The sequence below is a fragment of the Neoarius graeffei genome, chromosome 18, assembly GCF_027579695.1.
Source record: "Neoarius graeffei isolate fNeoGra1 chromosome 18, fNeoGra1.pri, whole genome shotgun sequence".
NCBI classification, from domain to species: Eukaryota; Metazoa; Chordata; class Actinopteri; order Siluriformes; family Ariidae; genus Neoarius; species Neoarius graeffei.
The window spans coordinates 6,398,252-6,414,552 of NC_083586.1; the positions used below are offsets into that span (position 1 = coordinate 6,398,252).

A 16,301-nucleotide genomic window follows, 5' to 3' on the forward strand; every position below is an offset into this window, starting at 1 on the left:
TGGTGGCTCGGGGAGCATTAGAACAGTTGGCGGTGGCACAGTCGTGTAGTGGTTAACGCTGTCGCCTCACAGCCAGCATGTTCTGGGTTTGAGCCCAGTGGCTGATGGGGGCCTTTCTGTGTGGAGTATGCATGTTCTTCCTGTGCTTGTGTGGGTTTCCTCTGGGTGCTCTGTTTTCCCCTGAAGACATGCAGGTTAGGTTAATTGGTGGGTCTAAATTGACTGTAGGTGTGAATGGTTGTTTGTCTTTATGTGTTAGCCCTGTGATGATCTGGTGACTTGTCCTGGGTGTGCCCTGCCTCTCGCCCATAGTCAGCTGGAATAGGCCCCACCTTGCTTGCAACCCTGTACAAGATAAGTGGTTACAGATAATGGATGGATGGATGGATGGAAAGCATAATTGGCTGTGCCCCTAGAACCAAATCAGAGTGATTACTGCCCATCAATGTTTAACTCACATGGTCTGCTCACATGGTGTGATGGACCATCCATTGTACCCTCTGTTGCCACATTGGATTGTGTGGGTTGGGCTGTGAATGAGCTCAAGTTCTGATCAGATCCTGTGCACTTTAAATGAAAAACATCTGAGTCAGTCCCCTCAGAATAAAATAGTGGTCAACTGGTGAATTCTCACTATGGACTTTCTGGAAAAGCAGTCAGCTAATGACTGTATTATTTAGTGGTGAATAAGAGAAGAGAAAATACAAAGAAAAAGACCATCTATCTGTCTATCATACCCTAACAATGGCTACTACCTTCCTGGATCCTTCGGTAATTGCTGTTTTGGAGTGGTTTTGAGTGATTCAAGCAACTAAAGATACCTTTTAGAGTTTATGAAATTAAAGTTACTTTCAAAATGAAGCACAATTAGATGAATTGAAAAAGGAGCACTGATTTTTACGAGATTCATTAGTGCTTCTCTTTGAGGCAATCTAATGCGTGTATTTGAATTTCCTGCATCCTGCAATCAGTTGAGTTACTGTATTTCAATGGCACATCCAGATACAAGGAATCGATTGACATTTTGCAAAACAACCAGAGAAGCTCTTGTTTTGCAGAACATTTCCCTCAACAGAAAAAGGCTTCCCCTGTCCTGACAACAACAGGACCTGTAAAGGAGAGAACTGGCCAGTACAGGGATTGAACCTGTGACCTTGGCGTTATTAGCACCACACTCTAACCAACTGAGCTAACTGGCCAAAGAAAAAAAATGTCATGGCTGCTGAGGTGCTTCACTAAATAGTGACGAGGCAGTGACTTTGCCTTGAACAGATGTCTTTTCTCTTGATTATTGTTTTGAAGCCCACAGTTCGACCCACTCACATACAGTATTTACACAGGGGGATGAAAATCCCAACATCCAGTCTGAAAAACGTATTCTATCTACTGAGCAAAGTCAGCATGGATAGCTTTAACAATGTGAAAGAAGGATGGACACCTACTTCCCTTCTTCAACATGGTGGTCCAAAAGCCACCATGTGCTCTGAAGAACCACTTCTCACCAACCTCGACCCAATTGCTCACACTGAACAATAAAGCAACATCTGCTTCCTGAAACATGCGTCAAAAGAAGGTATTTCCTGGTAGTCCTCTCTCTCTCAATCCTCTCTCTCTCTCTTTGATGATGATGATTTAGTCCTGACTTTTTTTACCATGGGCATCAGGCAGAAAAATGGCAAAGTCCCACAGTTCAGAAAAATGGCAAAGTCCCACTGCTCAGTTTTACAATCACACAAACCTTCTTTACTGAGCTAGGACAATAATTGTATATCTGACTGTGGAAACAACAGTGGTGATGATAGTGATACGCGGTCACGTGGTTCCTCAGCCGCAAAAAGAAAACAAAAACACGAGTCAGCATTTCAAATTTAAGTAACTTCATTACCAGCATGAGCAGAGATCAATTTTCAGATCTTTTTTTGAGAATATCTAGAAGCAATTACACTGTACGGCCACACGATGTAATTAAAGTACCAACAAGCTTTTCCTGCCCTTGCACTTTGCCCTGACTGAGCAATTCTCTTCATGCTCTCATCTCTGTGAAGGCCACTGGTAAATTGGTGAGGACAAGCCTACAACGTTTGAATAAATCCATTTGATTAAATCAGAATAGGAAATAAAGCCTCAAGGTCCGGAATACTAAAAATGAATACTGTTTTAATAGATCCTGGAGTTCAACTGGAGTTTTGTGTACGGAGTATCACAGTCATCGTCAACACAACTTCTCTGGAGTTTGCTTTCACATTTGCCAAAATGCCCGAAACAAACAAGATCCATTCATTTGTTTCTGTTCTTTTGAAACTGAGCTTTTCATCAGCCTTAAAAGACTGAAGAGAAATCACTATTTATAATAGATTTTTTAAATTATTTCATTGCGTTGCGTATTGCGGGTGCACATAATTTGGTAGGTTAAGCCAGCTTGTGCAAAACGAGTTTTGGCACAAAACAATATATATGCAGTATATTAAAAGCAAGCGCTGTTGGAGATGTTGCTTGACGTCTCACTCAGCAGAAAAGCACTTCAGGGTACCCTTTGATAGCTCAGTTGGAAGAGCGGAGGACTGTAGTTGCTTGCGATGGCCATCCTTAGGTTGCCGGTTAGAATCCGGCTTGATGGAAGCGTTTGTTCTGACAGAGAGTCTGATGCTATTTTAGTAATAAAGATGGGGAGGTGGGGGTTAAAAAAAAAAACACACCCCAAGACTTTTCCCTGACCAGGAATCAAGCCCAGGCCACGGCGGTGAGAGCACCAAATCCTAGCCACTAGAGGCAAACGGGAATGCCCACAGGACCTCTGAGGACCAACCGTGGCTGGGTGTAATACCTTTGAGGCGCCATGTACTGTCTGGGCAAAGTACCTCTGCGGTCCTCAAGTGGAACCTGTCGTCACGTCTGTGTCCGGTACCTTACAAGCTTCTCGTGGCCGGGCGCAGTTCTTCCGAGGCCCTCCGGTGGATGTCCCTCTGGTGCTTCTCAAGGCTGAGTGCAGTACTTTTGGCTGGGCACAGTACCTTTGGGGCATCTGCAAAAATAAGGCAAATTTTAACTTACATCTTCACAAATTATTCTCTGGGATAGGATTCTGTCGTTTTTACAAGTTTGACTGACCTTGACATCTCGCCCAATGTTATTGCAGTTTTTCTGGCAGGTTGCTCCTTTTGATGCCAGCTTATTGTGCTGATACTACAAGGAGCAAACAAATGGGAATTTAGTGATATTCATTCACCAAGGCAGGTAACTTTTGCTAAGTTGCATAACAGTTTACTACTTTTAACACATCACTCAATTTTGTAGCTTCATAGCAAGTCACACATTCACAGCTAGCTTACATGAGTGACCAAATTGCTTCACGCACTGCATCCTCTCACAATTTCCCCCGGGGAATTGTCCAGTCTAGTTATTGTTGTTGTTCTTATGAAATTAGTGTTCATAATGAATTATATATGACTATTTAACAATGTCAAGTGTATAACCATTTTAAGTGTACAAACATTCACGAAAAATATTTTTAAAGTTTCTGTCATGTGGTGCCCCCCCCCCACTGGCTGTGAGTGGTTGGTGCCCCTGGGCACTGTGCCGCAGGCCCATATAGTTAATCCGGCCTTGTCAGCAATAGCCAGTCATTACAATTTAATTTACAACTTTCCAAATAAGACTTATGGCCCTTTTCCACTACCCTTTTTCAGCTCACTTCAGCTCGCTTCAGCTCACTTCAGCCCGACACGGCTCGCGTTTCGACTACCAAAAACCAGCACGACTCAGCTCGTTTCAGCCCTGCTTAGCCCCTAAAACTCGCACCGTTTTGGAGTGGGGCTGAAGCGAGCCAAACCGTGCCGACTGAGTCTGGGGGCGTGAGCAGACACTCCCCTGTGCACTGATTGGTGAGGAGGAGTGTCCTCACATGCCCACACACGCCCCGCGAGCACGCTGGGATCTGTAAACACCGTAAACCCGGAAGAAGGAGAATTACGAATTACGAGAATTTCTGAAGCCTTATGCGCCTCGCCTCATCTATACGCTCTTGCCAGTATCTGTTGGCGTTGTCGGTGACAACAAGCCACAGCACCAAGACCAGCAACACTAACGACTCCATGTCCTCCATGTTTATTGTTTACTATTCGGGTCGTGAGACTACCGCTTAAAAGCTCACTGAATCAGTGACATACAGAGCATCGTGGACGAGTTCGCGGAGCGCAAGGCTCGCCGTATGCCCTTCAAATAATGCGCGCAGTAGGCTATTGATGTTTTATTATGAGCCATGTACAGTATGTCGCCTAATGTTTTTTTGTTTCTGAGTTACATGTTCGTTTGAAGGACTTAATGTACAAAATAACATAGTTGCACCCCGTAGTGTTGAAATTGGTAAACACAGTGCATTCAGTGAGGTTTGCACTGCCCTCCTTTTATTTCTGACTCTTCCTGTCACCACTCTGAGCGCTCATTCGTATGCCCTTCAAATAATGTGCGCAGTATAGGCTATTGATGTTTTATTATGAGCCATGTACAGTATCCTAATGTTTTTTGTTTCTGAGTTACATGTTCGTTTGAAGGACTTGATGTACTAAATAACATAGTTGCACCCGGTAGTGTTGAAATTGGTAAACACCGCAGTTGCGGACATTTTGTAGCCTAAAATGATGTTATGATAAGCTTTAATAAAGGGCCCGGTCATTTGCCCCGCCCCCGGCCCGGCTCTGACTTGTTCCGCCACTGTCACTGATGTCACTGTTTGCGCTGCTTAACGACATCACATGACGTCCACCCACTTTCGCTAACTCCACCCAATGTGTCCACCCACTTCCAGCCAGCACGGTTCAGCGCAGTTGTAGTCGAAATGCAACTCCAACAGCCCCGCTCAGCTCGACTCAGCTCGACTCGGCACGGCACGACTCAGCCGCGTTTGTAGTGGAAAAGCGGCATTAGATCAAGTTTCTCCTGCCTTTCCTGTCTCTGTCTACATGCTCCTGGGGAGACTCCCAGAGTGTCCGGGAAACTAGGGATGTCTGAATCATTTAATTTTGTTATTTAGTCTAGTCTTAGTACCCCACAGCAACCTCATAACTTTGGCCAACCAAAGCAACATTGGATTGGGGGTCGAGCGCGTGAGCCAATGGAAAAATCCAGGCTGCCAGTTCTCACTATCACGAGGGAGGTTTGCTAATGCTCCATGTGCAAAGATAGGTTAGCAGGCATCCATTAAATTAGCTAACTTAATTTTCTGATATTTACCTAAAAGCTAAAAACACAGAAAACCTTTTTTCGTCTGACTTTTACTAGACTTAGAAATAGAATATTATTAGAAGAACATCATCAGAGGGTCTACCATTGGAAATTTATAATAGTCATAATTGACATTAACAGTGACTTTAGGCATATTAAAGTTTGGTCTATAGTCACTGGATTTATCTAGATCTGTTACTATTAATAAGATTTAATTGACGCAAAATGTGGTCATTCATATATATACACGACATGCTCAAGGGCACTTCAGCCCAACACCACCCCATGTTAAATGTCTTTGAGCTGTGGGGTTAACCAGAGGTGACACAGGCAGAACACGCAAACTCCACACAGAAAGGCCCCCGCCAGCCGCAAACCCAGAACCTTCTTGCTGTGAGGCGACAGTGTGAACCACTCCATCCCCCTGCTGCACAAGTTAATACATTTTTAAAGTCTCCCTATCAGAGAATCGAACCCCGGTCTTCCGCGTGACAGGCGGAGATACTGTCCACTATACTAACGAGGATGACGCAACAACTCTCATTTATCAATAAAAAATGTGGTATGGAAAGCACTTACTGCTGGGGTCAACAGCGTTCCTGTCAATAATCAAACTCCAGCTGATGTTTTCATATTTAATTTATAGGCTATATCCGTGATATTGGACAGATCACACAGCACTCAACTGTTCCTTTTCAAAATTCAACACCCCCCCATCCCGCTTGCTTATCTATCTATCTATCGATCGATCGATCTATCGATCTTTCTTTCAAAAAAGCTCATTCGTCAGACATTTCTCTGCCTGTGTGCAATGGCTAATAAAGCTGTAAAGGTGTAAGAGATTGGCCCAGGCCACCTTACCCTATACCAGCTTTCTGCACCTCCAATCCAGTGTCACTAACCTGATCCAGTGTAAAGTACAGCTCAGGTTTCTCTTCATTGACGCATAAGTCTTTCGCCTTTTGCTAAAGATTGCTGGAGAGAAATGTTAATGAGTTCAATATATTTTTGTAGGCTTTGCTCTAGCAGAGCTGAACATTTTTAGTCAACAAATGTTAGAACAGTTGATTTTTTTGCAGAGAAGTATCTCCCACACGCCTCAAAAGGCGATGTTTCTCTTCAAAAGGATCCAGCTGTTGGGGGCGGAGTCTAGGTGTGTTTACCTTTCTGGATTTTAATATGTAGAAGTGGTATATTTAAAGCCATTAGCTGCAGTAAGTTATCATTTCTCCACATTTTGTTTAGAATTAAGTGTGGTATTTATTGTACTCAATTTAATATCTGATTTGTTCTCTGAAACGAGAGCGTAATATTAAGCAGATTTTTTTTTAGAACAACGAGCTGGGGTAGGAATTTGTTCTTTCAGCTCCATATACTAACCTGATGTTGTCGTACTTCTATCTTCGTTCTAGAATTTTTTTTTCTTATTTAACACACTCTTTAAACGAAGCTGATAAATAGGTTATTTTGTAGAGTAAAGAATAAAAATAAGAATTTGTTTCTTTTATTTAATACTCTCATATGGTATTATAGATTTAGGAATGGTTACCTTATTTTAAAAAAGAAAGAAAAAATATTTATTTTGCCTGCCCTAACTTTTTCCCTATTTTCTGGTTTTCTCCATGCTCAACAAGACAGGTGTAGAATTGGGTGTGGGCGGTGTGGGAGAGAAATGTTAACGAGTTGAACGTATTTTTGTAGGCTTTGCTCTGGCAGAGCTGAACATTTTTGGTTATCAAGTGTTAGAACTATTGATCTTTTTGGATGGAAGCATCGCCACATACACTCTACAAGGAAATGTCTCTCTTCAAAAGGATCCAGCTGTTGGGGGCGGAGTCTAGCTGTGTTTACCTTTCTGGATTTTAATATGTAGAAGTGGTATATTTAAAATCATTGACAGTAGTAAATTATTGTTTTTCGGACTTTTGGTTAAGTTTAAGCGTGGTGTTTATTCTTATCAATTTACTATCTGATCTATTCTGTAAATGAAAACGTGAGAACAGGGACCTGGACTAGGGGTTTGCTCCTATCAACCTCATATTGTAGTATCTTCAGAAATAATGCTTTTGCTCAAAAAAGGATTTTTTTAAATTCTTGTTTGACACTCTTTAAGTGAAGTTGATAAATGTTTTTTTTTTCTAGAGTAGAGTTAAAATAAGAATTTGGTTCTTTTATTCTATACGCTCATGTGGTATTATAGTAGATTTAAGAATAGTTACCTTATTTAAAAAAAAAAGAAAGAAAAAATTCTTTATTTTGCCTGCTTTAACTTTTTCCCTATTTTCTGGTTTTCTCCATGCTCAACAACACAGGTGTAGAATTGGGTGTGGGCGGTATGGGCGTGTCCCTACCAATATTTCTGATTGAAGAGAAAAAATCCCACCCCGTGCGCGGTACACAAAGGGTTACTGTAGGTTTCCACTGGGCGAAACACCACGCCCAATTCGCTCATGAATATTCACTCTGGGGGCGTGGTCGCGGTGTCAATTAGCAAGTGCGGTTGCAGTGATGATGATGATGATAGTTTATTTCAAACATGTAAACAAACAATGAATAAATAAGCAGATAACAAGAAAAACAAAACAGCATTTGCAACAAGAACACGTAAAAAGCCACTAAATTAGAAAATAAACCTTAAATAATATAGGGAATAATAATATATCAAAATCAAAACAAAAGAAAACAAGACAAAAATACAAAAATACATTCCATGTCTGAAAAGGAGTGGGCTGAAGTAAAAACTTATTTAATCCCACCCTCTACTTTAGTCAATATAAATTGATTATCGAGCTTCCTTTTATATATATATATATATATATATATATATATATTACTTCAACTATTCAGATATCAATTCTCTATAACTATATCATATAATGAATTAATTATATGTGTATATCCATATGTCTACACACAAGTTTACTACAAATACCACACTCACAATGGAGAACAAAATAAAAAGAAAACAAATAGATGAAGACTCAAAAAAGAAAAAAAGAAAATTTACACAATAAACAGCCAGTTATGATTAATCCCCTTCATCCTTATACCTTGTGAAAATCAAATTTTTTGTACATCTTTTTAAAATGGGGTGGCACGGTGGTGTAGTGGTTAGCGCTGTCGCCTCACAGCAAGAAGGTCCTGGGTTCGAGCCCTGGGGCCGGCGAGGGCCTTTCTGTGTGGAGTTTGCATGTTCTCCCCGTGTGTTTCCTCCGGGTACTCCGGTTTCCCCCACAGTCCAAAGACATGCAGGTTAGGTTAACTGGTGACTCTAAATTGACCGTGAGTGTGAATGGTTGTCTGTGTCAGCCCTGTGATGACCTGGCGACTTGTCCAGGGTGTACCCCGCCTTTCGCCCGTAGTCAGCTGGGATAGGCTCCAGCTTGCCTGCGACCCTGTAGAAGGATAAAGCGGCTAGAGATGATGAGATGAGATCTTTTTAAAATGCTTCATGTCTGGACATCCCTTGAGCTCCTCATTTAAACTGTTCCACCGCTTTACCCCACAAACAGAAATACAAAAACGTTTCTTGGTTGTGCGCACCCTATAATTTTTTAATTTAAATAAACCCCTTAAATTATAACTCCCATCTCTTTCAGTGAACAGTTTTTGAATATTATGTGGTAGTTGATTATTGTTTGCTTTGAATAATATTTGTGGTGTTTAATAGTCCACCAGATCTGCAAATTTCAGTATTTCTGACTGTAAGAATAATGTATTTGTATGATCCCGATAACCAGCCTTGTGTATAATCCTTATTGCTCTTTTTTGGAGAATGAATAATGAATGTATTGTATTTTTGTAATTATTGCCCCATACCTCTGCACAGTAACTTAAATAAGGTGAAGCCAGGGAACAGTAAAGAATCCGGAGTGAACTGTGATCTAGAAACTGTTTGACTTTGTTTAATATTGCAATACTTCTTGATACTTTGGATTGTATGTTTTTTATCTGTGGTTTCCAGCTAAGTTTTTCATCAATAGTTGTTCCAATAAATTTGATTTCCTTAACTCTTTCTATAATAACCCCATCTATTTGAATATTTAGTTGTGTGTTTGTTTTGTTGTTACCAAATAATATTACTTTGGATTTGTTCAGGTTTAATGATAATTTGTTACTGTTGAACCATGTTATTAATTTACTTATTTCTGTTGTGATCTCCTGCAATAGTTCCATTAAATTATCACCAGAAAAGAGGATATTTGTATCGTCAGCAAACAAGACAAGCTTCATTACTTTAGATACACTACATATGTCATTGATATATAGTATAAAAAACTTTGGTCCTAACACTGACCCCTGGGGAACACCACAAGTTATGTCCAAACATGCAGGAAGAACAATCTCCCAGCTTCACAAACTGTCTCCTGTTACTTAAGTAGCTTTTAACCCAGTTTAAAACTATACCCCTGATGCCATATCGTTCCAGTTTTTTTTATTAATATGTCATGATTTATTGTATCAAATGCTTTCTTTAAATCAATGAATATTCCAACTGCCTGTTTTTTCTGCTCTATGGAATTGGTGATTTCTTCAACTAATTCTATTAAAGCCAGTGATGTTGATCTATGTGCTCTAAATCCATATTGACTGTCACTAAGTAGTTTATGTTTGTCAATAAATTTATCCAATCGGTTATTGAAAAGTTTTTCGAGAATTTTGGAGAATTGCGGAAGTAGTGAGACAGGTCTGTAGTTTGTGTAGTGGTGTTTGCTCCCAGTTTTGTACAGAGGAATGACTTTTGCTGTTTTCATTCTGTTTGGAAATCTACCAGTTAGAAATGACAAATTGCATATGTGAATGGCTTGGATATTCCATCAATAACATTTTTCAATATCATCATGTCAATGTCATCACAGTCGGTAGATTTTTTGTTCATACATTTCCCAACAATATCAAGAATTTCTTTTTCTTCCACTGTTGTAAGGAACATTGAAAAAAGAATTATTATCCATCAAATTGCCCAGATTTTCAGCAGATGTTCCTGGATCTGGGATTTGTTCCGCTAAGATTGGTCCTACGTTTACAAAGTAATGGTTGAAAATAATGGTTATATTCATATTTGTCATTATTAAGAAAGTACTTTGGATAATTTAGATATCTTGACCCATTTTTTATAATACTGTTCAAAGTGCTCCAAATTACTTTGATATTATTTCTGTTATCGTTTAATAATTTCTTATAATATTCTTTCTTAGCAGCCCTTATAATATTAGTTAATTTATTTTTATATTTTTTTATATCTATCCTCTGCCTGTTTAGTTATCTGCTTTATGAACTCTCTATACAATGTATTTTTCTTTTTACAGACATTTTGTAAACCCCTTGTAATCCATGGACATACTGTATGTTTGACTTTTTTACTGTAATGAACAATTGGACAATTTTTATTATATAATGATATAAATATCCTCAAGAATTCCTCATATGCTTTATTTATGTCTTTTAGTTGGTATATTTCATCCCAATTTTGTGCCAGCAAGTAATTTCTAAAAGTGTTAATTGATTCCTCTGATCTAAGTCGTCTGAAAAGTTTTGTGTTTTCTGGTTTATTATTCCCAAGTTTTGTTTCATAAACTGAGAAAACTGGTAAATGATCACTGATATCATTTATCAATAGTCCACTTACTAAATTGTCATTAAAACTGTTAGTGAATATATTGTCTATGAGGGTGGCTCCGTGTGAGGTGATTCTGCTGGGTCGAGTAATTTTTGGGAATAAGGCCATACTGTACATTGTGTTGATAACATTGTCTGTCATTTTGTGTTTATTTGGATTGAGCAGGTCAATATTGAAGTCTCCACATATGAAGACTGTTTTGTGACTCACTTCTGAAAACATTTCCTCTATCCAGTTATTGAAGACCTCAATACTAGAATCTGGAGCTCTATATATACAACTAACAATTACATTTTTATGTTTCTCTCTGCAAATTTCAACTGTTATGCATTTCAGTGTGTAGTCAATTACTGTTGATATACTTTCCATCACACTGAATTTCAAGTCCCTATCCACAAATATGGCCACTCCCCCTCCACTCTTGTTTTGTCTATTTACGTAGTTGAATTCATAGCCCTCCAGCTCAAAGTCCGTGCCTTTGACGTTATGTATCCAAGTTTCAGATTTTGCTACAATGCTGAACGGATGCGAAAACTGATGTAGATATTCCTTGATGAGATTGAATTTTTCATACATGCTTCTACTATTGAAGTGGATAATTGAGAGTTTGCCATCAGCTTTAATGCTCTGATTGAACTGTTCATCAGTGTAATAACAGCAGTTGTTGTTAATGGCAGAGAAGAAATTATTGTCCGGGTCTATATCATATTCCAAATCCTGTGATTTGTGATCAGTGTACACAAATGATTGTAGTTCCAGTAAATCCTGTTCCATAATCCTCTGAGATGTGTGGCTTATGGTCCTGCTCATGATGGTCACTGATACTTTTCCAGGTCCTCGATATTTTTAACAACCAATACTTTGGCCTCCTCAGGTATACCGTTTAGTTTAATAAACACTTTACAGTTTGTAGTCCAAGTGTTCTGAATTTTCCTCTGTTTTTTAAAATGCATGCACTCCTGGCTGTACCCGCATTTTGTTTGGTCAGATGCTCGTTTATGTAGACACTGGATCCCTTTAGCTTGTACGCTTGCTTTAATAGTGCAGTCTTATGTTTCCTGTTGACAAATCTAATGATGATGGTCTGCTTGTCGCTGGTGTTCCTCCTTGGTAGCGGGTGGCAAACCTCGATGTTATCGCAGTCCAGGCGAATTCCCTTGGACTGCAGGAAAGCAGATACCTGTTGCTCCATGGAGCTTGCATCCAGATCTTCAGGCTCCTCCCCGCTGATAGCTTTTATCAGCGGGGGGAGCCCGGGGAGCTGGATGATAGATATTTGGGCTCTGTGGAGCCCGGGGAGCTTTGATAGATATTTGGGTTTAATTCAAATAGTGGCTGTTTTCACAAATGTGCTGCTTTGACTGTGGCAAAAGAAATGTGATCTTGACTTGGCTGAAAGTGTAGATGATTCAGATGGTTTGCAAGATGACAAGAGAGTTTTTCTCTGTAAAATGCAAGCATGGGGGCAGTTGGTGTTTTGGAGAATGCAGGCATCCATCCCACTACCTCTTACATGCTAAGCAAGCACTCTACCACTTGAGACAATTCCCCTGCTGTGTTTCAGGGTTTGTCCAACTAACAACCGCAAGCCCCCCCGCCCTTCCTGGCCTGCTTATTGCTCTCTGGAACCATGCCTGAGTTTCCATTGGTTGTTTGTTTATTTTCAAGTGGGCAACTGCTCAGAAGCGGACTTTTGTTCTGGGGGAGTGTATTCTGACTCCCATTTGCATGAATACCAGGTGGTAAGCTTCAAGTGTTTTGCCACTAAAACAACCCAATCTCCTCACATGGAGTCCCTGGCATGCTTCTCACACTTTTGGAGCATGCCTCAGGAAGCATTTGTTGCTTCATTGTTCAATGAGAGCAGTTGGGTGGAAGGTGGTGAAAAGTGCCTTTTCAGGACAGCAGCATGCTTTTCACCAGCAGGTTTAAGAATACAAGCAGGTAAGCATCATATTTTCAGTTTGTAAAAGCTGTCTCAGCTGACTTTGCACTCGAGCGAGAGTTAGAATTTCATAGTGGATGGTGGGAATATGACAAGCCTGTTGAAAAATGTGATTTGAAGATACTGAGGTCAGTCAGCAATTCAAGAAATAAAGCCAAGCAAACTGAAAGGAATCTGTGATATCTCACCTTCGTAGCTCATCAGAGGAGCATATCAGCAGAAAAGTAGTGTGCAGTTAGTTGATTTGGTCATTGTTACAAACAGTGCCAAGGTTGTGGGTTTAATCCAAATAGTGGCTGTTTTTACAGATGAGCTGCTTTGAATGTGGCAAAAGAAATTTGATCTTGACTTGGCTGAAAGTGCAGATGATTCAGATGGTTTGCAAGATGACAAGAAAGTTTTTCTCTGTAATATGCAAGTAAGGTGGCAATTGGTGTTTTGGAGAACATGGGCATCCATCCCACTACCTCTTACATGCTAAGCAAGCACTCTACCACTTGAGACAATTCCTCTGCTGTGTTTCAGGGTTTGTCCAACTAACAACCGCAAGCCCCCCCGCCCCTCCTGGCCTGCTTATTGCTCTCTGGAACCATGCCTGAGTTTCCATTGGTTGTTTGTTTATTTCCAAGTGGGCGACTGCTCAGAAGCGGACTTTTGTTCTGGGGGAGTGTATTCTGACTCCCATTTGCATGAATACCAGGTGGTAAGCTTCAAGTGTTTTGCCACTAAAACAACCCAATCTCCTCACATGGAGTCCCTGGCATGCTTCTCACACTTTTGGGGCATGCCTCAGGAAGCATTTGTTGCTTCATTGTTCAATGAGAGCAGTTGGGTGGAAGGTGGTGAAAAGTGCCTTTTCAGGACAGCAGCTTGCTTTTCACCAGCAGGTTTAAGAATACAAGCAGGTAAGCATTGTATTTTCAGTTTGTAAATGCTGTCTAAGCTGACTTTGCACATAAGCGAGAGTTAGAATTTCATAGTGGATGGTGGGAATATGACAACCCTGTTGAAAAATGTGAGTTGGAGATACAGAGGTCAGTTGGCAATTCCAGACATAAAGGCAAGCAAACTGAAAGGAATCTGTGATAGCTCACCTTCGGAGCTCATCAGAGCAGCATATCAGTAAACGCTGTCTAAGCTGACTTTGCACACTAGCGAGAATTTGAATTTTAGATTTGATGCTAGTATGATCTTTTATTGCCATGATGGAGTTTGTGGAGGAAATGCAGCTTTTGCTAATTAGACCTGTTGCACTGGAACAGAGTAAATATCCACCATGTTGCACTGTGTGCAGGAGGAGAAACTGAAGATGGTGCTGATGAACCCGACCAGCGCCTTGGTGCAGACTAACTATGTGGGAACCATGCAGGCAGACACAGTCTACTTCTTGGCCATAACACCCCAATTTGTGATGGAGGTGGTCAAAGCCGAGAGTCCAGATGGCATCCTGCTCTCCATGGGTGGACAAAAGGCACTCAACTGTGGTGAGACCTGTTCTGAATTATATCTCTACATGTGTAGATATAGAGTGGCAGCTACAATTATCAACAGTACATAATTACTGACACCTTTTCAGATTTACCAATTGAAAACAATTTTACAAAGGTGAGTTTCAGTTACAACAGTTTTTATTGATTAATAAATCAACCGGAAGACACCCCTTGCCCTTTGATCCTGTCGTCTGATGACACAGCTCGTTACCTGAGATGGATTTTTTTTAGCACGATCAGCAAGTTGAGGAAAACCCGAATGCTCTCATCACATGTAAGTATGGTGGAAAGATCATGGACATGTTTTTACTTATCAAATTCACTGATATTTCATGATATCCTTGTCGAAACCTACTTTGTTTCTTACTCTTTCATTTGACAGTCGGCATTTTGTATCTTATCACGCGTTTGAGAAGTCATGTGAGGTGTTGATCATCGTGATCACTTTCACCAGTGTCCACCATTATCGACACCCTGTGGAATTAAGTGACATTTACAACTGTTATGGATCGATCTTTGTGTAGCATTGTTGAAGCAGATGAAGTACTTTAAAAAATATATAAGTGCTGTGATTTATCATAATTTTTTCCTGATTCATAACAGAATGGAATGCTTAGAGAGTATTTGGAATCTGATTGAAATAAATAGAATTAGACCAAAATCAAATTCCTAGTATATATATATATATATATATATATATAATGTATGTATTATAAATTACATGCTTGAAATATTCAGGTTTTTCTATTCCATTTAGAATTTTTTTTCGCAGTTTGTTGTAAATATCTACCATATATTACAATATCAGACATTTTATATTTTTAGATATAGAAATATAAAGTTTTGGTTCGAGAACTTACATGCGACCTTTTACCTGGATTTTCATGTGGTTATAATATCAATTGCCTGTTGACATTTATTGGTAAACTACAAACCTAGAAATTAATGCAAACAACAATGAGTGATTTAACAAAATTTAATGTACAAAAGTACTTAGAAAGTGGGTAGAAATTGGAACAAAAAGATTTTCTGACACAGGTTAAACATTATCAGTTCATTTGTTTACAACCATTAGGATTACTTCCTCATTTACCTAAGCACTGACTTCGATATATTTATATAAAACATATTTTGGACTTAATACAAGTCTATATAAAAAAATTAAATAAAAACTGTTTTGTTAACTTAATTCCACATACCATTAAAAAAATAATTCTCATCTCGATGTCAATAATTGTGGAACGGTGTCGATAACTGTGGAACGGTGTAACATCATCTGACACGCTAAGTAATCGGGAATCAACTTTTTTTTCCAGTGGAAGTTTGAGTGACTATTCATGCACAATTTACGTATTGAAAGTCTCTTCTACTTTTGCAATGGCCAAAAGATCTTTAAGGTGTCGATGACTGTAGCCGCAGCTCTAGATACTTAGGAGTAGTGGTAGGAGTGGTGCTGTTTCAGATTGGCGTACTGCAGCAGTACGGTGTGAAGGTTTTGGGCACACCTGTAGAGGCCATCATCGCCACAGAGGACAGACAGCTGTTTGCTGACAAGCTGAAGGAGATCGATGAGAGGATCGCCCCCAGTGTGGCTGTGGAGTCGGTGAGCCCTGCTCTTCTCTCGTTACACTCCACACATGTATATCCAATATCCAGCACACGATATTCCCAGTCACCCACTTTTAAAGGCCTATATAGATCAAATGGGTGTGCTTTTATACGAATGTTTGCATGTGTAACATTATTTATGATAATATTTACTCAGCATGTAATGATATATTGCAATGATAAATTGTGATACATATTTATGACGATTTGAAGAAATGAATTACAAAACAATATCAGCTGTGAGCTACTGCTCACTTACGTATCCCCTCGCTCTCGCTTATATCAGAATACAAGCAATTGAAGGAATAGGACACTTATTATGAATGTTGACTTCAACAAATAATTAACCCTGAAACAAGTAAGTAAAGAGCAGTGTTCTCCCCAGGTATTTCAAATAGCATCCTGGTAAACTGTCATT

At 39.8% G+C, this 16,301-nt stretch overlaps 3 non-coding genes across 3 annotated transcripts; 2 read left to right on the forward strand and 1 right to left on the reverse strand.

The window, feature by feature from the left end:
• Positions 1-1,125: 1,125 nt before the first annotated feature.
• Positions 1,126-1,199, reverse strand: trnai-aau (transfer RNA isoleucine (anticodon AAU)). Its single transcript has one exon. It is a non-coding gene; the product is annotated as a tRNA-Ile (tRNA).
• A 1,331-nt stretch (positions 1,200-2,530) lies between these two features.
• Positions 2,531-2,618, forward strand: trnay-gua (transfer RNA tyrosine (anticodon GUA)). Its single transcript is given in 2 exon segments — positions 2,531-2,567; positions 2,583-2,618. It is a non-coding gene; the product is annotated as a tRNA-Tyr (tRNA).
• Positions 2,619-6,141: 3,523 nt separating this feature from the next.
• On the forward strand, positions 6,142-6,253 carry LOC132866879 (U5 spliceosomal RNA). The gene has a single exon (XR_009650645.1). It is a non-coding gene; the product is annotated as a U5 spliceosomal RNA (small nuclear RNA).
• Positions 6,254-16,301: the final 10,048 nt, after the last annotated feature.